At 46.4% G+C, this 20,266-nt stretch overlaps 1 protein-coding gene and 1 long non-coding RNA gene across 7 annotated transcripts in view; one reads left to right on the top strand and one right to left on the bottom strand.

Moving 5' to 3' along the window:
• Window positions 1–20,266, bottom strand: part of CDH4 (cadherin 4) — a 911,643-nt gene that overhangs the window by 247,939 nt on the left and 643,438 nt on the right. The gene's annotated exons all lie outside the window — the stretch shown is intronic.
• The window catches only part of LOC143836456 (uncharacterized), a 35,886-nt gene continuing 27,196 nt past the window's right edge, over window positions 11,577–20,266 (top strand). For both annotated transcript variants that reach the window (XR_013230617.1, XR_013230618.1), the window contains exons 1-2: window positions 11,577–11,736; window positions 13,396–13,540. This is a non-coding gene — a long non-coding RNA (uncharacterized LOC143836456). The remainder of the gene's footprint in view (window positions 11,737–13,395; window positions 13,541–20,266) is intronic.

The raw sequence follows: 20,266 nt of genomic DNA, 5'->3' as shown, positions 1-20,266 counted from the left end.
AGGATCTGTCCAGCTGTTGCTTGAAGACGGCCAGTGAGGGGGAGCTCACCACCTCCTTAGGAAGCCTATTTTACTCCTGAACTACTCTGTGATTCCCCCACCCTCCTGATATCTAGCCAGTACTGTCCTACATGTAGTTAAAACCTATTACTGCAGATCCTACCCTCTGCTGCCAACAGGAATCTTCCCTTGCCCTCCTCTTAAGTAACAACTTTTCAAATACTTCAAGCGATCCATCATGTCCCCTCTCAACCTCCTCTTCTCCAGGCAGAACATTCCCATTTGTCTTTTGGGCAGTCTATGGCATCCATACAATTCTCCTCCAACACCGTTTCCCCCCAGGAATCCACGATTTCCTATCAACTGTCTTCATTTCCCCCTTACATGGGATTAGGACATGGGTAAGAAATCTGCCCCAAAGGCAAGAGGCGTAAGTAATTTCTAAGAGTCTCTTGTGGCGCAGAATGGTAAGGCAGCCGTCTGAAAGCTTTGCCCATGAGGCTGGGAGTTCGATCCCAGCAGCCGGCTCAAGGTTGACTCAGCCTTCCATCCTTCCGAGGTCGGTAAAATGAGTACCCAGCTTGCTGGGGGGTAAATGGTAATGACTGGGGAAGGCACTGGCAAACCACCCCGTATTGAGTCTGCCATGAAAACGCTACAGGGCGTCACCCCAAGGGTCAGACATGACTCGGTGCTTGCACAGGGGATACCTTTACCTTTACCTTTACCTTTAAGAAATCTGCCCCAAAGGCAAGAGGCATAAGTAATTTCCAGAGAAGAGTTTGAAGGCAGAAGGCGGCACGTCCAGGAATAGAAACCAGCCGAAGTCACATGGAAAGAGACACAAGCAAACCATAGGTGTATAATCTACAATTGCGTAGCTTCCATTTCTCCCACTCCATATTATGTGCGCCGAAAGAGAGTGCATCAACAGGTATCGAGAAGAGTTTCAAATCTGTCGCAAAATGCATGGTAAATGCAGAGGAGAAAGTGCTTCTGGCAAACAAGTATGTGGCTATTGTTGAAACAGTAATGGTGGCAGCGAGAGGCAGAAATCTCAGCGAAGACAAAACAGCCCTGCTTTCCCCGTGCCCATTTTTTGAACGACAGGAGCGTTTACAAAGAACCCGAAATTGCCCCCCCCCTCCCCAGCCGCTTATGATGTAAAAGCTCTGCAAATGTTTACAGGAGTATCCCATTTGGAACAACTAGTTGTCCCGCTGAGCTATAATCCCGGTCAGCAGGAATTCAAGAGACACGACAGGAGCTGTGTCAGTGCTGGGCTACAAAGAAAGAGGAAAAGAATTGTCGGGGGGTTGTGCCTTTTTTGGGGGGGAAACAACCCTTTCCTGTCAGTACAATGTGAATAAAGATCTCAGGGAAAGAACTGTGTTTTTTTCTTCGAGGGAGGCAGGCAGGCAGGCAGGGCTGGGGGGAAATGGCAGGAAAATGTTTCTCCTACACGGTAATCCCATATATACTCCAGACTAGAGCTGTTTTTTGGTACCTTGCTTTTCACTACCAGAAGGAGTCTCAAAGCAGCTTACAATTGCCTGCCCTTCCTCTCCCCTCAAAAGACACCCTGGGAGGGAGGTGAGGCTGAGAGAGCTCTGAGAGAACTGTAGCAGGCCCAAGGTCACCCAGCTGGCTACATGTGGAAGGGGCCTAGGGAATCACACCCGGTTTTCAAGAGGAGAGGCCACTGCTCTTAACCACTGCCCTAAGCTGGTGTTCAAATCAAGTTGACTCTCCAGATCAGGCTTTCTCAACCATGGTTTTGTGAACCCTTGGGGTTGCCTCACAGCCCTGGGAAAGGGTGGGAGGGAATTAAATCTAAATATGTATTTTTGAATTGCTTAAACACTGATCAGGTGATATGAACATATATGCTAACGTTGACCTGCCACCCCCTCCCAAAATGGCCAATGATGGGCCTGGAGAGGGTGGGGAGGGGCCTCAGGTGGGTGTGTCCACAGCTTACTGTATTCTGCACCATCTTGCCACTTTGGGAGTTTCTCAAAGCCTGAAGAGTATTTCAGGGGGTTCTGAACATTAAAAAAAAAAAGCATGTAAGAACCAACTCTTCTTCTTCTTCAGTAATATCAGGGCTCTCTCAGCCTCACCCACCTCACAGGGTGTCTGTTGTGGGGAGAGGAAAGGGAAGGCAATTGGAAGCCTCTTTGAGATTCCTTTGAGTAGAGAAAAGTGGCATATAAGAACCAGCTCTTCTTATTCTTCAATAATCTCAGGGCTCTCTCAGCCTCCCCTCCCTGACAGGGTGTCTGTTGTGGGGAGAGGAAAGGGAAGGTGAATGTAAGCCGCTTTGAGACTCCTTGTGGTAGAGAAAAGCGGCATATAAGAACCAATTCTTCTTATTATTCCATAATATCAGGGCTCTCTCAGCCTCACCTCCCTGACAGGGTGTCTGTTGTTGGGAGAGGAAAGGAAGGCGATTGTGAGCTACTTTGAGACTCCTTCGAGTAGAGAAAAGCGGCATATAAGAACCAACACTTCTTCTTCTTCAGTAATATCAGGGGTCTCTCAGCCTCACCTCCCTCACAGGGTGTCTGTTGTGGGGAGAGCAAGGGACGGTGAATTTTAGCCACTCTGATACTTCTTTGGGTAGAGAAAAGCGGCGAATAAGAACCAACTCTTCCTATTTCTCTAATCATCATTAATATTAACAAACCCTGACAACAAATTAGTACTTAACAATGGTAACGAAGTGATGTAAGTTTTATAGAGGAATGGTGGCCTGGAATTGCATTTTTTTGGGGTGAAACGTCTCCACATCAGATAAGAAAAGCAAGACAATATGTTTGATCTAGAATGGTTTAAGTACAGCCCAATCTCATCAGGGACTCCTCATTAAATTTGCAGATGAAATCAAATCAGGAGGAGTAGTGAACATCCCAGAAAATAGAGTTCAACAAGATCTGAACACATTGGCAAAGTGGGCAAATGAGAACAGGATGCAATAATTAGAAGTGCTGAGTCCTCATCTGGATCACCAAAATGAGAAGCATGCAGACTGGATGGAAAATACTTGCCAGCCGTCTTCAAACAGTGGCTGGACAGATCCTTATCCTGGATGCTTTAGGCTGACCCTGCTTGGAGTAGGGGGTTGGACTAGATGGCCTGTGTGACCACTTCCAAAAAGAGAGCCAGTTTGGTGTAGTGGTTAGGAGTGTGGACTTCTAATCTGGCATGCCAGGTTCGATTCTGCACTCCCCCACATGCAGCCAGGTGGGTGACCTTGGGCTCGCCACTGCACTGATAAAACTGTTCTGACTTAGCAGTGATATCAGGACTCTCTCAGCCTCACCCACCTCACAGGGTGTCTGTTGTGGGGAGAGGAAAGGGAAGGCGACTGTAAGCTGCTTTGAGCCTCCTTCGGGTAGAAAAAAGTAGCATTTAAGAACCAACTCTATTTCTTCTTCTTCTTCTTCTTCTTCTTCTTCTTCTTCTTCTTCTTCTTCTTCTTCTTCTTCTTCTTCTTCTTCTTCTATGATCTTACAACACTGTTTACCTATTTACTGTATCGCTGTGTGCAGTTTTGGAGGCCTCCCTTCAAAAAGGACATGGTCTGACACTGAGAAGGTTCAGAGGAGAGTGACAAGGATGATCCAGGGCCTGGGACCCATGTCCTATGACGAAAGGCTGAGGGACTTGGGAATGTATGGACTCTTCCAACTCTAGATTCTATGCTTTGATCACAATGCAGTCAGTTTACTAAGCATGTTGCTTCATTGTCGTCCCAGCCTCCCTCCCTCTCCTCCAAAGTTTTCCACCCCCATCACCCGCCCATTGCCAAAAGGGACCTGCCAGCCCTAGAAGGTACACTCTTCTGCTTTTAATATCCTATGTTTAATTACACAGGGGGAGGGGAAAGAGAGAGCTAGAAGAATATCATTTAAATAATCTCTTAAAGCCAGCCGATTGAATCATAATAACAGCAGGATTAAAACTGAGAAGCAAAAGCCAGGGCAGAGTTAAACACTGACAACACCAAGGGGAATTATGCAATACAAATACACAGAATTACGCCATTATAAATTCCACAAAATGCCTGGGACAATCGATGCCTTTGAACCGAATGCAGAACACTTTTACAGAGGTGGGAGGTCAGCAAAAGAGATATGGTTATTACAACTTACTTTGTTTTGTTGCTAATAATAATATCACCTTGTCACCCAACTGCTTTGACTTGCAGTGCAGAATTTTACGTCATACTTATTTGTTTGTTATGTGAGGGTTTTCGGGGGTTTTGTATATTTTTTTTTTTGGCCTCATGGTTTCACTGCTAAAAATAATCTCTTAGCCGCTCAAAGTGAATTGTTAAAGCAACAAGTATAAATAGCAAATATGCAGCGGAGAAACTGTTGTATAACCATGAAAAAATACACATGAGTCATGTATTCATTGATGAACTTGGAATCAGGCATGGAAATGGGTGTCATGTTTGCTGTTTCCAAGCCTCATCCAACACAGTGGGTTGGATCCAGATCATTCCTCAGCCTCATTCAACACAGTGGGTTGGATCCAGATCATTCCTCAGCCTCATTCAACACAGTGGGTTGGATCCAGATCATTCCTCAGCCTCATCCAACACAGTGGGTTGGATCCAGGTTATTCCTCATCCTCATTCAACACAAAGGGTTGGATCCAGCAAACTTTTTCATTCAGTCTTAATTGATTCCCTTTCTTACTACAGCTGCAGGGAAGGTGGCATAGTGCAGCCTAATCTCATTCAATCTCAGAAGAGAAGCAGGGCTGGTAATTCAAAGGGAGACAGACCATCAAGGAAGACTCAGCAGAGGAAGGCAATGGCAAACCAACTTTGCATTTCACTTGTTGAGATCCCCTTTCTGGTGTTGTCATAAGTTGACTGTGATTTGATGGCACTTTCCCACACGTAGTCCAATGTGGCTTTTCCCCATGCAGATCCTATGATCCTCACAGAAGCCTTTTGGGTAGTGAAACTGGACCTCTTTGGGTTGGAGCCAGACAAACTCTTCTGCTCATACAACCTTCCTCCACCTCCCCTACCAATGTAGCCCACTGAATTTCCTGAAAGGCTGCCTTTGGGAAACATGGAGACTTAGAGGCAAATTGGTATGAGAGGCAAACTGGGGGTCTGCAGCTGGAAGGGGGAACAAGCAAGAGAAGTTCAGAGGTGGTTTGCCATTACTTGTCTCTGACCCTGGTATTCTTTGGAGGCGTCCCATCCAAGTACTAGCAAGGGCCAACCATGATTTGCTTCTAAGATCTGATGAGATAAGGTTAGCTTGGGCTATCCAGCTCTGAGATTCAAATTATGGAAATTAACAGTTGCTATTATCCACCCATCTACCCATCTACCCATCCATCCATCCATCCATCTACCCATCCTTCCATCCTTCCATCCATCCATCCATCTCCATCCATCCATCCATCCATCCATCCATCCATCCATCTTAATCTCTCTCTGCAGCCTGCCTATAAGAAGAGAGAGAATACACATACACAGAACAGAAAATGTCATGCTAAAATAAATACTTGCTTGTAAGCTCTCTTTGAAAAGTATCCCTGAAGTACAACAATAATGGCAGAGATTCCAGCTGGGTTTCTCATTGCCAGCTGCAGTGGAGATACCCCTAACATGTCCCTTACCTTTCCATAGCTATGAGTGTAAGCAGAGCTCTGCCCACAGAGCCATTCTGGGATCCCCGAGATCATAAGGCTGAAGCACGATTCCACGTAACGGCCCAATATTTGGACGATCAAGGAATAGCTGGTACCTGCTGCCAACAGTTGATATCGGTCTCCCAAAGGCAATAATTTAAATGTCACTTCAATCTCCTTATGAATGTTTTTAATATGAATCTAATCCTCCTTTTTATTACTTTGTGTGTCTTTCTTATTATTCAGAGAGCTGCGGAAAGAACTGGTCAGCGCTTTGGAGCTCCCCGTGGCTCAGAAGCAACTGATCTGAGTCCGTCCGATTACCCTAAAGGAATCCAACTACCCTTAAAGGAATTCAAGCATCACTGTTCTTTTAGAAGCCGTAGAGATGAGAGAAAGCAAAACTTGTCAATGTCCTCTCTTAGCTCATTCTGGGCCATACAAAGCTGCCTTCCTTCCACCTGAAAGCCAGAGACAATCTGTAGGTTAAAATTATTTTGCAAGATATTAAGCTACAGTGGCAATCCTATAAAAGGTCATTTCTGAGAACTTGGGAGGGAGGCATTTAATTAATTAGGAGACGTGCTTGGCCTGGAGAAGGTGCCGCATTCATTCCCCAGCATGTCTAATCACAAGGGCCAGGTAGAAGGTTATGTGAACACACCCATGAACACAAGAAGCTATGTCTATAGGAGGTCTAGCGAGGTCGGTATTGTCTACTTAGCCTGGCAATAGCTCTGCAGGGAAAGAAGAAGAAGAATTTCTAATGCCAGAAATTTTAATGGGAGATGCCAGGGATTGAACCTGGGGACTTCTGCATGCCAAAACAGGTGCTCGGCTACTTCAGACATCTGACAGACCTCTTTTTTGTGACCCTGGCAATCAGATACGGGAGATAAGGCTGACCTGGATAGACCAATGGTCTGACTTGGTAAAAGACAGCAATGAGGCATGGACAATCTGGCTCAGATAAACCCCCCAAATTCTCAAATCAATGCTGATTAGGTTTTTTTTATTCAGGCTTCTCCAAACTGAATTACAATCCCCATTAGTTTTCATAGGCCGAATCAGAGAAGCCCAAATCAACTTGGGCTTGATTCTGCTGTCTTAGGCGAGATCTGCTGGGGTGAGGTTGAAAGACCCAACCAGACAACTGTCTCCACAGCATCAGCTGTCGTCAGGCTCCAATGGAACCGAACCATTCGTGCAAACCCGAATCATGGGAACCTGAATCATTGTGCCAAGCCAGTGAATTATCTGAGAGTGCACATCCCCTGGCAGCATCACGTGTTTAAAAAAAGGATTTGGCCATTTTATGGAGGATAGGTCTTTCTTGGCATGATAGATAGATGGAATTTCCTTCGTGTGTAGAGGAATGTCTCTCTCTGACCACCGGAGAAGGACAAACAAGAGATAAGGGCCAACCAGCTTTGAAGAATCCGAAGTAGAAGAAGAGTTGGTTCTTATATGCTGCTTTTCTCTACCTGAATGAGTCTCAAAGTGGCTTCCAGTCGCCTTCCCTTTCCTCTCCCCACAACAGACACCCTGTGAGGGAGTTGAGGCTGAGAGAGCCCTGATATTACTGAAGAAGAAGAAGGGTTGGTTCTTATATGCCGCTTTTCTTTACCTGAAGGAGTCTCAAAGGGGCCTAAAATCACCTTCCCTTTCCTCTCCCCACAACAGACACCCTGTGAGGGAGTTGAGGCTGAGAGAGCCCTGATATTACTGAAGAAGAAGAAGAGTTGGTTCTTATATGCCACTTTTCTCTACCTGAAGGAGTCTCAAAAGGGCCTAAAATCACCTTCCCTTTCCTCTCCCCACAACAGACACCCTGTGAGGGAGTTGAGGCTGAGAGAGCCCTGATATTACTGAAGAAGAAGAAGAGTTGGTTCTTATATGTCGCTTTTCTCTACCTGAAGGAGTCTCAAAAGAGTCTCACCATATAATAGAAGTCCGCACCCCTAACCAATACACCAAGATGCCTAGATACAAGAAGAACAAGAAGAACACAAAGAGTTGGGTTTCATACCCCACTTTTCACTACCCAATAGGAGACAAAAAGCAGCTTACAATTGCCTTCCCTTCCTCTCCCTATGACAGATAAACTTTCAAGATTACACAGCTGGCTGCATGTGATGCAGGAGTGAGAAATCCAATGTGGTTCTCCATATTAGAGGCCACCACTCTTAGCCACGACACCACACTCGTCACTGAAAGAGCACTAGGTGGAGTTTCAAGTGATCCAATCAGACAGCTCATTTGTCCAGTCTCCCTCCTGCCCGCCCCCCCCCCCCAGTTCCCAGCCCGAAAAAGGTTGGGGACCACTGTTCTAGACTGATGAGACTTAAGTGAAGTGCTGTTAAACGGCTGGAATTCAACCCCAAGCAAGTGTCTCTGTGTTATAATATACTATCATGCTTTTCTCCTAATGATATCAATCCACATAACAGATGTCAGCACGGAAGAGCTCTCGTCTATTATCCTGGCTCTGTTCCTAAGGATCTTGAGTGGCTTTTTGCTTTTTTAAGAATTTCCAATTACCCATATCCCAACTGTCCCACTGATGCTCTGATATTGCTGTAGGAGTATTTTGTTCAAGCATACGAAAGCTCTATTTCCGAGCCTCCCCCCTAAACCCACATACAACACAGTGACCGTGCCGCGGGCTCTAAATTCGGACCTGGTGGAAGGCAGTATGTTGCAGATGACCTCTCCAGAAAAGCACTTGTACTCAGCCACTTCTAAATTTTTGCCCTCTGACCTTGACAAGCTGACTGGAGGGGGGAAAGAGCAGGAAAACCAGCCATATATCTTTTGAAAAGTGCAGAATGTTCATATTGAGCCGAGATACGTGCAAAGATTGAGATGGCAGATTTGGTGAACTTCCTGACCAGCAAATTTTCATTTTGACATATACCATTTAGAAGCACAAAGCATTGTGGGTCTTGCATCTGGGACACAGTTCAATATATCCATGTGCAACTGAGCTAGGTGATCTGGATCGGTGCGGCAGAGAGCTGGATACCCACTCCCTACTGCACTCTGGTGCTATCAAAGCAGAAGGTCAATGAGTAGCTGGCACTGCCATGTCTCCTACTATAGCAGGTGATCTCCTGCTGCCAACCCTCTTTGCCCACCCCCAGGAGGAAGGATTCTCCGGCTACAGTAATTTCATTTTTTTTGAAGCACATCCTAATTCAGGGCTGCCCAATGGAGAAATCCTTGCATTTGGGTTTCCATTCCAAGCTGCCATTTTGATTCATTTATGCATGCCCCCTTCCTTGTAACAACTGTTGCCATCCTACCTCTTCCCCCTCCCTCTAGTGATCATGTTACAATGCTGTCTCTAACCATAAAAATATAGGTGCTAGGAAATGCCATTTCGCAATAAATAAATAAATAAATAAATAAATAAATAAATAAACAAACAAACAAACAAACAAACAAACAAACAAACAAACAAATGCCACCTTTTTGGAGAAGAGAAAGGAAACAAAGCCCATTGGGCGGTTGGTATCTTATGAATAAGATGAGGAAAACATATAGCAGATTTCAGCAACAAATGGAAATCCAAAACGTGGCTGAAACAAGGTATGTCTCAAATGCAGAAATGGTCAAAATCTGCTCCAAGGAAGAAGGCACATCGCAAACCTCCAGCCTTTCAGAGGACTTGATCAAAATTATTGTGTGGATAATCTGATTTCCCAACCCCTCAAGGCTGTTTTCCCTCCTATAAACCTCACGACAGGAGATCCTCTCAGAAAACCTTCAGTGGTTCTATAGGAGAGGTGGCCAAATGGTGGCTCTCCACTGGTAGGAGCTCATGGGAATTGTAGTCCATGGACATCTGGAGAGCCACAGTTTGGCTACCCATGTTATAGTGTCCTGCAAATTCAAAAGGAGCATTTTCAGGTTCAAACAAGAGGGACGCAAATCTTGGATTCTGCTGCATTCTCATCTCCTCGCTCATCAGGCCGACCAACTCACCAGCTTCTCACCCAAATCAGTTCACCTGCCTGCCAAGCTCACCTGCCTGCCTTGTTTCGCATCCCCCCAGACTCTCTACCCTTGGAAAATAACGGATCATCAGAGGTTTGCATCCCACTGGCTTGGCGCCCGGGAGCTCTCTCTCAGTCCTGCTATTCCGTCCTCTCAGTCCTCTCAGAGCCCACGAACTGAGGACCGCTGTCTGGAGCCTGCTAATTGCTTCCACCGCTGGACCAAATCTGCTCCAGGCCTTGCTTAGAGCCCCTGAACCCAGCAAGAACAGGACACAGATAAATGAAACTGTTGCATGCAGTCAATTGTCCTGTGCAGCTTTCCACAGAAGGAATTGCCGCTTGGATGGATCGCCTTGAGCAGGGCATTGGAAGGAGTGGGAAATAAATGCAGGACCTCTGACTCTCTCTCCTATGGTTGGCTGCTTCTCGCAAATACTTGGTTGCCATGGCATCGAAAGCCATCCTTGGTCTTCCAGCTAATGCCTGGCCTTCCTCTCTTCTTTTCAAGCTGGGTCCATATTCTTTCCCTTTTTAAAGCCACAATCGTTTTCTTTCAACTCGGTTATAATTTTTTAATTGTAAACCTGCTGGTCGTCTGATGTTTCCAGTCTGAATGGGAAAGCGTGGTTGCTAATATATATGAAGACTGCAGTTCTATGATGTGCATGACTTTTCCTCCTGGGAAATGAGGCTATTATTTATTGAGGGGGGGGGGAATGAAAACACACGATTCTTGAAAACACTTGGGAATAATAATCAGGTTTTGCATATGGTGGTGGCCCACAAGTGAATTGCTCCATAATTTGGCGCTACCAATTTTTTAATATTGGATTTAAGGTATCCCTTGTGCAAGCACCGGGTCATGTCTGACCCTTGGGGTGACACCCTCTAGCGTTTTCTTGGCAGACTCAATACGGGGTGGTTTGCCAGTGCCTTTCCCAGTCATTACTGTTTACCCCCCAGCAAGCTGGGTACTCATTTTACCGACCTCGGAAGGATGGAAGGCTGAGTCAACCTTGAGCCGGCTGCTGGGATCGAACTCCCAGCCTCATGGGCAGACAGCTTCAGACAGCATGTCGGCTGCCTTACCACTCTGCGCCACAAGAGGCTCGGATTTAAAGGATAACAAAAAGAAGAAAAATAAAAGGATGGTCAATTTCATGGCTAAGAACCCCAGCATCTCATGGCCAGATGGAAAACAAAATGTGACATGACAGGCAAAGGCATCTTAAAGCTCATGGTTATCATTTCCTTTCACAAGGAAATTTTGTAGCCTCCAATGCCTGGGGTCAAGACCATCCTGAAGGCAAGTTGGTTACAAAAGTGATTTCTTTATATCCCACTCTTCTCTACAACGACTTGCAACCTTCTCCCTTTCTTTGTTTTATGCTCACAAAACCCATGTGAGTTAGGTTAGGATGAGCATGTGTGACTGGACCAGTCACCCAGCAAGCTTCCACAGCAGTGGGGATTTGAACCCACATCTCCCAGATACTAGACTTCCTCAACCAGGGGCTCATGAAACCCCAAGGTTTCTTGATGGACCTAGAAGGGTTTCCAAAATTGGTGGGAATTAACCCATTTTCAATATATATTTTATATACAGACAGAACCATTGAGGCTAAGCAAGGGAAGAGAAAGCGAGAGGCAGGAGGAGTCGAGCTTGCTGCCTGCTTAGCATAACCACCTTTGGAACCTGACTCTAATTGTCGCGACGTCTGCTTTAGTCCTGTTTAATTTTTAAAACTTTGCAAATGTTTAGGCTCACAGGGGAGTTCTAAGGGAGGGGGGGGGGGCGGCGTCAGAAGAAGAGACGCTCTTATTGGAGTCTCACCTCTCACATATTAACTCAGCCCAGTTAACAGTTAAAATTCATTACACCTTTTAAGAAATCTAATTCCATTGCCTCACGATAATTGCTCATTTGTTTTCTAATTAGCATAAGGAGCTCTCCGACTGAAGATCCAAGCCTCTTTGTTCTTAGATTTTAATAACTACAACGGGAAGGTCCCTCTGGTGGCAAGGAGACGGTTCAGATGCACCCAACAGAGCCTTTTGATCAACTCAAAAGGTACACGGCAAAATTGGGCAGTAGATTTGTGTGTGTATGTAGGGGGGGGGGGGGGACTGCTATTAATTATTTTGCGTACAAACACTTTCAAAAACCACAGGTCTCCAGAGTGACTTTCTAAGAGACAAACTTCCTTTTGTCTGCCACGGGTGGGATGTCCTCCTTAATGGGCTTGCCAACCTCCAGGTAGGAAAAAAAAGACCAGTCAGCCGAAGAAGCCAAAGGGGAGAAACGCTGACCAATCAGCTACAAATAATAACTGTCATTCTTTTTTTATTTCACAGATGAAAACGAAAGTGTGATATTGTATGTCTTATGATACCTGGTTCTTCATGGTACCTTTTAAGTGTAAAATTTATTTCTGTATGTTCAGCTGGATAATTGTTATGACTGATTGAGAAACCACTGTCACATTCATTATAAATCAAGGTATGGGGCTCTGAGAACTTTCTGTATAAATATTTACAATTCAATATCATTTTATTATATAACAAAAAGGACCGGCAATTTGGTAACTGTATAATTTACTTATTTAAAATGTAAAGCCTCTGAGGAAGATTTTTTTCTTTTGAAAACAAGTATTGTACCAAATCTCGTTTGGACATTCATCTGTGGAATAAAGAAGAATGATTGTTTTTATTTGTAGCTGATTGGTCAGTACTTTCCCCCCGTGGCTTCTTCGACTGACTGGTCTTCGTTTTTTCTCATCTGGAGGTTGGCAAGCCCATATTAGAGTCTGCTGCTTTTAACCACGATACCACGCTTACTCTCTGTGGTTGTCTAACACAGCAGTCCCCAACCTTTTGATGGTCGGGGACTGCCTCCGGGGGTGGGGAAGAGCCAGTGGCTCGGGCACCGGGCATGCGCATTAGCGCCCCCTGGAGTGGAGCTGCCGCACATGTGCATTTTCACCACCTGGGGGCACTCCCCCCTGTAGCAGCAAGAAGCTAGCCGGGCCGCGAGTGAAGCGGCCGATTTGGTAGCCTGTGGGGGGGGGGCAGGCGTGGCCTCCGACCCGCTACCGAGGCCTTCGCGGCCCGATACCGGGCCACGGACCAGGGGTTGATGACCCCCGGTCTAACATCTATTGGGTGGGCCCTGGTGCAGAGGTCAGCATCCCCCATCTCTTCACCTGCTCCTTGGAGTCTCCTCCACCCTTCTGGTTGCCTCCTCTGTTTCATTGCTCCAAGTTGATGTAGTCAGCTGGACGTCATTTCTGCTATGCCTGCATTTCTGTTTGGGCTAGCAAGGGTTTCGGCATCCCCCCCCCCCCCCCCGGGAGAACCATCTCATCAGGACTGAACATATATATTTTGTATTGTTTCACAAGTAAATAACTCCTTGGGCACGGCAATTAAAATCAAACAAGCTGATAATGATAAGGCGGCAAGCCAAAATTAGCGCTGGGACATGAAAAGGCCAAGATTAACCTCTGGAATGGAACTGAAGTTCCGATAGATTCTGAAACAAAGTCAATAAGTGCTGAGGCAGTCGTGTGAAATAAAATCCCACTTTTCCTAAAATGCTCCAAATGAATTAATTTAATCAAGTTCCCCTCCCTCCCCCTTTAGCCCCAATACCATTCTGGAGAATATTACAGGGAATGTAATGAACTCGCTTGCATACTAATGGGCTCCATTTTTTAACATACCATTTTAGGCTTGACCCCTCCGAGTCTATAGATTGCCGAGTTCCCTGACAGAAAGCCGATGTTTGAGAAAGAAAACATTTTTAACCTCTCCCGGGGAGAACCGGCCCGCTCTCTGCCGTGAACAATGATCCTTGACTGCCTGATTTAACCATGGTAACCTTGGCGAGAAAACTAAAGTTGTAATGCGAGCAGCATAAATCTAGATCTGTGTAAATATTAGCCTATTGCCATTTTAGGGTAAGGTGGTCGGGCCAAACTGTCTGCTTTCGGTTTTTTGCAGCTTGCCACCGAGTTACTGATTTCATAAGGTATTCCTCTACAATCCCAAGTGCTAACGCATGCAGGGAAGGAAGAAAGGTTCTGTTCACATGCAGTGCTGAGGGCCGTGTGGCCCAAGATTGAAGGCACACGGAACTTAATGGAAGACAAGTCATGTTTTGCAATTCTGCATTAGAGAGTGAAGGCTTCAGAGCCTTCTTGGGTGGCATTTATCTGCAGCCATTAATCATTGAGGAAGGAAGGAAGGAAGGAAGGAAGGAAGGAAGGAAGGAGGGAGGGAGGGAGGGAGGGAGGGAGGGAGGGAGGGAGGGAAGGAAGGAAGGAAGGAAGGAAGGAAGGAAGGAAGGAAGGAAGGAAGGAAGGAAGGAAGGAAGGAAGGAAGGAGGGAGGGATGGAGGAAGGAAGGAAGGAAGGAAGGAAGGAGGGAAGGTGGGGGATGGAAGGAGCAAACAGGATAGAAAGAAAGAAAGAAAGAAAGAAAGAAAGAAAGAAAGAAAGAAAGAAAGAAAGCTCTTTCCTTTCTATATGCACAGCAAAGAGGAAAGATTTGTAATTAGATGTGCATTTTAAGCAGCCAAAGCTCAGTGGGAGGTTTAAAGCATTCATATAAATTATACCAATCAGCAATGAAAGGGAAATAAATAAGGACATCAAATGTGACACTTTCTTATAAGTGATGTACACCCGCACTAAATCATGGCAAAACAGCGCCTTCGAAAACAGGGACCGAAATGTCATCGCAAAATGGATTTCCAAAGCCAGCCTTGCCGGATACGTAAAAGCGGATGATCATTTTAATGATGTATTTTCAGAAGACATGATAAATCGGCCGTCGTGGAGGGGAGGGGGAGTTGCTGTGGAGGGGGAATGCATTTGGAGATCATTCCTTGGAGAAATGAATGGCATCTTGTAAATGAAACCAATGACGAGCAGAAGCAACTTTTCCTCTTTGAATGGTTTTTTGTTGTTGCCGTTGAGCCATGTGGCTCAACAAAAGAGGCCATGTTTTCCGATTCGAGAGATGAGAATTTGGCACCGTGCTTTCCCCCAAACAGCTTGAATTTTAATTTTCTTCCTTTTACTTAGAACAGTGATTTTTTTTTTTTTAAGCAGAGGGAGGAAAAACCCTTGAACACCGGGACAACAAATGCCAGACAAGCTATATATTTGAAAGTATGTTGGAATAATAATAATAACAACAACAATAATAATAACAACAACAACAATAATAATAACAACAATAATAACAATAATAATTCTTAACACTATTTCACTCCCTTATATATTTGGGAAACAGCCTCCTGGGAGGAGACTGTCCGGGGCCCTGTCTGTCCAGGTCCACCCTGATTGGCCCTCCCCCTCCAGCTCCCGCCCTCCCTCCTTGCCTGCTACAAGCCTTGTGGCTGCGGCCTCCATTGTTGCCCACGAGGAGAGAGGCAATGACAGGGCTTTGTGGCCTGCAGGTATGCTCCTGCTGGGAGGGAACCAGGGGGGGGGGAGTTTGCAGCCTCCCTGCAAACCGCAAAGCCTTGTCGGCACCGGCGGCGGGGGGGGGGCCTTCCACTCCCTTTAGCCCAAAGGGAGTCGCGGCCACAATGAGTGGTGATGCTTATAAGTATACAGGAACGTACACTTTTCCTGGGGGGAAAATGTATTCATTTTAGGGTGGCAGCGTTAATGCATTATTGAGTCCTTCTTTCAAGGGAAAACACACTTCTACCTTTCTTTTTGGTTTTTCATCCTATTTGGGTGAGATTTTCACTGTGTGTCGCCTCAGTTCAAGGCTCCACTTGCCCCATATCGGATGGAGAAGAGAAAGGGTCCCACATCTGTTCCACATAATATATTTCTGGTAAGGCCTTGGAGGAGGAGCTGGTCTCATGGCTTAAGTGCCACTCAGCAATTAACACCCACTCAGGGCGGCTGTCCCGCCCCTGAGAGCCTCCTCCTCCAACCGGCTTGCCTGTCTGTCCAGCGGCCAGCCAATAACCTTCCATCCCCCACCCCTGACCACCCCCTCCTCCTTCTACTTCCCTCCAAAATTCAGAGGCTGCAGATCCCTGCTGCATGAGAGCTGCCCTGCCGGTGAGTTCCCTTCTCAGGGGCATCCTGCCTGCAGCCTTTCCAGGTCCTGGGGGGAGGGAGAGGCCATCCGCAAAGTTGTGTTGCAAAACTCCCTGAGCCTTTTCGTGGTGGGCTGTATATAAACTCAGTTATATATTAATTACATTTGTAAACCGTTGTGAGTCTCTTTGAGAGCAGCAGTATATATGCAAAGAAAGAAAGAAAGAAAGAAAGAAAGAAAGAAAGAAAGAAAGAAAGAAAGAAAGAAAGAAAGAAAGAAAGAAAGAAAGAAAGAAAGAAAGAAAGAAAGAAAGAAAGAAAGAAAGAAAGAAAGAAAGAAAGAAAGAAAGAAAGAAAATCCAGCAGCTGGTCAAAGAATAACAGTATTTGGTAGGAGTGCTATTATAAATATTGATGATGAAAATACAATAATAATGCTTGGTAAAAAGCATGCAGAAAATGCGCAGACATAGACAGAGTACTGCTGTATGTAATCAAAGTGCAAAGAAAACTGAATGCACAATTAATATGCAAAGCGGCCCATTGTCACAGACAGAGAATTCAAAACTACAGCCCATTTCTGGCTACCCTTTTTCTGCTCAGCTGCTATTCAGGGCTTTCTGCTTCCAGATCCCCCATTGTGATGCCGTTCTGGCACAGTAGTTTTTTGGCCAATAAAGATGACTGCTCCTGACAAGAGATGTTAACTTATGAACTGGACAGTCCACTCGATTTTCCAGTTCGCGTGGGACGCGTCATCCGTACGACACTCCGCCGTCCGCTTGTGGAAGGGCCAATTACGAATGTCAGCTGGAGGATGTGGATCAAGCCAAAAGAAAGGAAGAAAAGAAAACAAGGAAAGAAATATGAAACCCCTGAGTCGAGGCCATGGATTGTGTGCGAGAAGAATAAACCCGCTTTGTAGACCCTCTACGATTGCTCTCACGTCTGGGAGGTAGATCGGGTTGGGGTAGCCATGTCAGGAGTGCCTGTAGAAGCTGAAAAGAGCAGGAGTCCAATGGGACCTTAAGGATAAATAAAATTTGGGGCAGGGAAGGAGCTTTAAGGAAGAAACGAGCAGTGAGTCACAAAAGCTCATCCCCTGCCACAAATCAAGTTAATCTTTAAGGTGCTAATTGCGTTTCTCTCCATCTAAAAGGGATGTCTTTTGCTATCACCATTACCAATTCTGCATGGAAGGAGAAAACCAGGCTATTGTCCAGATGGCAAGTGGGATAAACCCTGTGGCCACACGACATCGGTGCTGTCCCGTTCCGGGATGGGCGCGCATTAGGTGCTCTGTCGCCACATGGCATGGAAACATGGAAATACCCACACTCTTCCTTCATGTTAATAACCCCTGTGCCCCCACCCAGGCTGGCAGAACTGTTCCGCCCGGGCTCCCTCTGTGAGGGGTCAGTAATCCAGGGTGGATCTGGTCTTCTGCCAGAAAACATCTCCCATGGGGACACAGGAAGCGGTGGAGCACGCTGCTCTACTGCAATGCACTTCCGGTGACCCAGTGGGGCCCCCATCATTCATAATCGGTGAGTGTGAGGCTATAAGGGAAATGACTTGAACTCCGTCATCTCTTGCTGGGTCGCAAAGAAAACAAGGGTTCAGTAAAAGGAAATACTTCTTTCTGCAGGGAATAAAATTCTCTGCCAGAGGATGTAGTGATGGCCACAGGCACAGATGGCTTTAAAAAGGGATTAGATAGGCAATTGGGAAATACAGGAGGTCTTTCGGTGGCTACTATCTATCGTGGCTACTATCCATGTTCTGAGGCACTAAATACTTGAACATCAGGGCCAGGAGGCAACATCAGGAGAATGCCCTCAGCCTCTGTGACTCTCCAGATGTCCATGGATTGCAGTTACCTTGAGCCACTGCCATGGACAACTGGTCTACTCCAGCAGGGCTCTTCTGACGTTCTTATGAAGGCCTTGGTCTCTATGTCCTGTTCTTAGCCCTCCAGAAGAACTGGTTGGCCGCTGGGTGAGACAGGAGGCTGGACTAGGTGGACCACTGGTCTGATCCAGCAGGGCTCTTGTTATCAAAGTCTCAGCCTCTACGTCCTGTTCTTGGCCGCCGTTCAGGGGAACTGGTTGGCCAATGTGTGAGACAGAATGCTGGACTGGATGGACCCTTGTTCTGATCTGGCAGATTCTACTTATGTTCTTATTGTTGTTATTGTTGTTATTGTTGTTGTTAGTTGCGAAGTCGTGTCCGACCCATCGCAACCCCATGGACAATGATCCTCCAGGCCTACAGTCACCTTCCCTCTCCTTTCCCCACAACAGACACCCTGTGAGAGCCCTCAGATTACTGAAGAAGAAAAGTTAGTTCTTATATGCCGCTTTTCTCTCCCCGAAGGAGTCTCAAAGCAGCTTACGTTCACTTTCCCTTTCCTCTCCCCACAACAGACACCCTGTGAGGGAGGTGAGGCTCAGAGAGCCCTGAGATTACTGAAGAAGGTTGGTTCTTATATGCCACTTTTCTCTCCCCAAAGGCGTCTCAAAGTGGCTTACAGTCGCCTTCCCTTTGCTCTCCCCACAACAGACACCCTGTGGGGGAGGTGAGGCTGATATTACTGCTCAATCAGAACAGCTTTACCTGGCAAGCCCAAGGTCACCCAGCTGGCTACATGTGGGGGAATGCGGAATCGAATCTGGCTCGCCAGATTAGAAGTTCACTCTCCTAACCACTCCTAGGCAAACTGATATCGGTGCAGATATATTTCATTGCCGAATAGCCTGCCCCGGGGGAGGGGATGTCCCAATTTTATTGGGGCATGGAGTACGATGCTCTTTCCACGGCAAGATTCCCTGCTCTCCAATTTCCCGAATTGCTCTTTGCCTCACTGCAGAGAAAGCAGATAGCGGTGGAACGTTGTAGGAGGTGGGAATGAAATCCCACCTCCCTCCTGGGCAGAGCTCCAGAGCCCCCCCCCCTCCAACACACCTGGGAGTCAGCCTTGATTTATAGTCTATTAAATTATTATTAACTGCTATGAATTACTTAGATTTTTCAGCCATTCGGGGGACAGAAATGCAAGGGGAAAATAACCTGCTTTAAAGTGTTCTGAGCCGCCGGGACAGAGTGGGATTTTGGCTGCATCCACACACGGTTGGGTATTGCATTCTGGTAGCGCTGCCATCATTCCCCTCCTGAATTGTCTGGTTCGCACGGGGAAATTCGGTTGCAACGCACTGCTGGAGGGCCGAGATTTATGAATGAAGCCACAAGTATGCCAACACAAGCCGCCTGTATCTTTTCCCTGTGGTGCAAATAATAACCCATCCCATTGGGAGTCAGAAGCAATTAAGTTGGTAAAGAAGGCAAAGGAGGAAAATGTTAATAGCCAAGCTTTGGCCCTGATCCAAATTGCAGCCGTTGCTCTGCTGGCCTCCAAGCTAATGCTGGTTTGAAAGGAAACAACACATCCACAGAGCACCAGCCTAACCCAGACGGGTAGCAGTCCCAGGAATTAAAGAAGAAGTGTTGGTTCTTAGATGCCGCTTTTCTCTACCCAAAAGAGTCTCAAAGCAGCTTACAGTTGCCTTCCCTTCCTCTCTCCACAACAGACACCCTGTGAGGGAGGGGAGGCTGAGAGAGCCCTGAGATTACTGAAGAAGAAGAGTTAGTTCTTATATGCCACTTTTCTCTACCTGATGGAGTCTCAAAGCCGCTTACATTCACCTTCCTTTCCTCTCCCCACAACAGACACCCTGTGAGGTGGGTGAGGCTGAGAGAGCCCTGATATTCCTGCTCAGTCAGAACAGTTTTATCAGTGCCATGGCAAGCCCAAGGTCACCCAGCTGGCTGCATGTGGGGAAGTGTGGAATCGAACCTGGCACGCCAGATTAGAAGTCTGCAATCCTAACCACTACACCAAACTGGCTCTCCCTCTCCACTCTCCACTCTCCCCTTAGGGTCTGGGCCAGTATTAGATTGGCGTGACTCGACAAGTCCCCAGTGACAACATCCCAATTTCCATCGGCCGCCTTTGGTCCACCCACTGGGTTTGTGTGGGATATAAACTAAATTGCATTTCGCCATAGCTGGGTTGAGTTTTAGAATGCTTTTCATGGGTTTAATGAGAGTTTTATTGTTCTTGTATGGATTACATATCAAAATTGTAAACCGCTGCGAGCAAGCTTTTGGAGCAGTGGCCATATAAATTCAATTATAAATAAATAAAATAAATGAATAACAGGTAGGGTTGCCAAATCTGCATTGGGAAATACCTGGAGATTTTGGAGCCCAAGGAAGGCAGGGTTTAGGAAAGGGAGGGACCTCCCTGGTATATAAAGCCATCGAGTCCGTCCTTCAAAGCAGCCTCTTTCTCCAGGGGAACAGATTGTTATTGTCTGGGGAACAGATTTTAAACTGGGAGTTCTCCAGGCATGACCTGGAGACTGCAGAAACAAAAAGCAAAGATGGGATACACAGGGAGCAGAAAAATCCTGGAAGAAAGGGAGCTGTGTAATATTGGCTCTAAGGAACAATTAATAAGGTTTTTGAAAGTGCAAA

The sequence above is a fragment of the Paroedura picta genome, chromosome 4, assembly GCF_049243985.1.
Source record: "Paroedura picta isolate Pp20150507F chromosome 4, Ppicta_v3.0, whole genome shotgun sequence".
Taxonomy (NCBI): Eukaryota; Metazoa; Chordata; class Lepidosauria; order Squamata; family Gekkonidae; genus Paroedura; species Paroedura picta.
The sequence above is the reverse complement of the archived record's forward strand: the minus strand, read 5'-3'. Positions and strand labels throughout refer to the sequence as shown.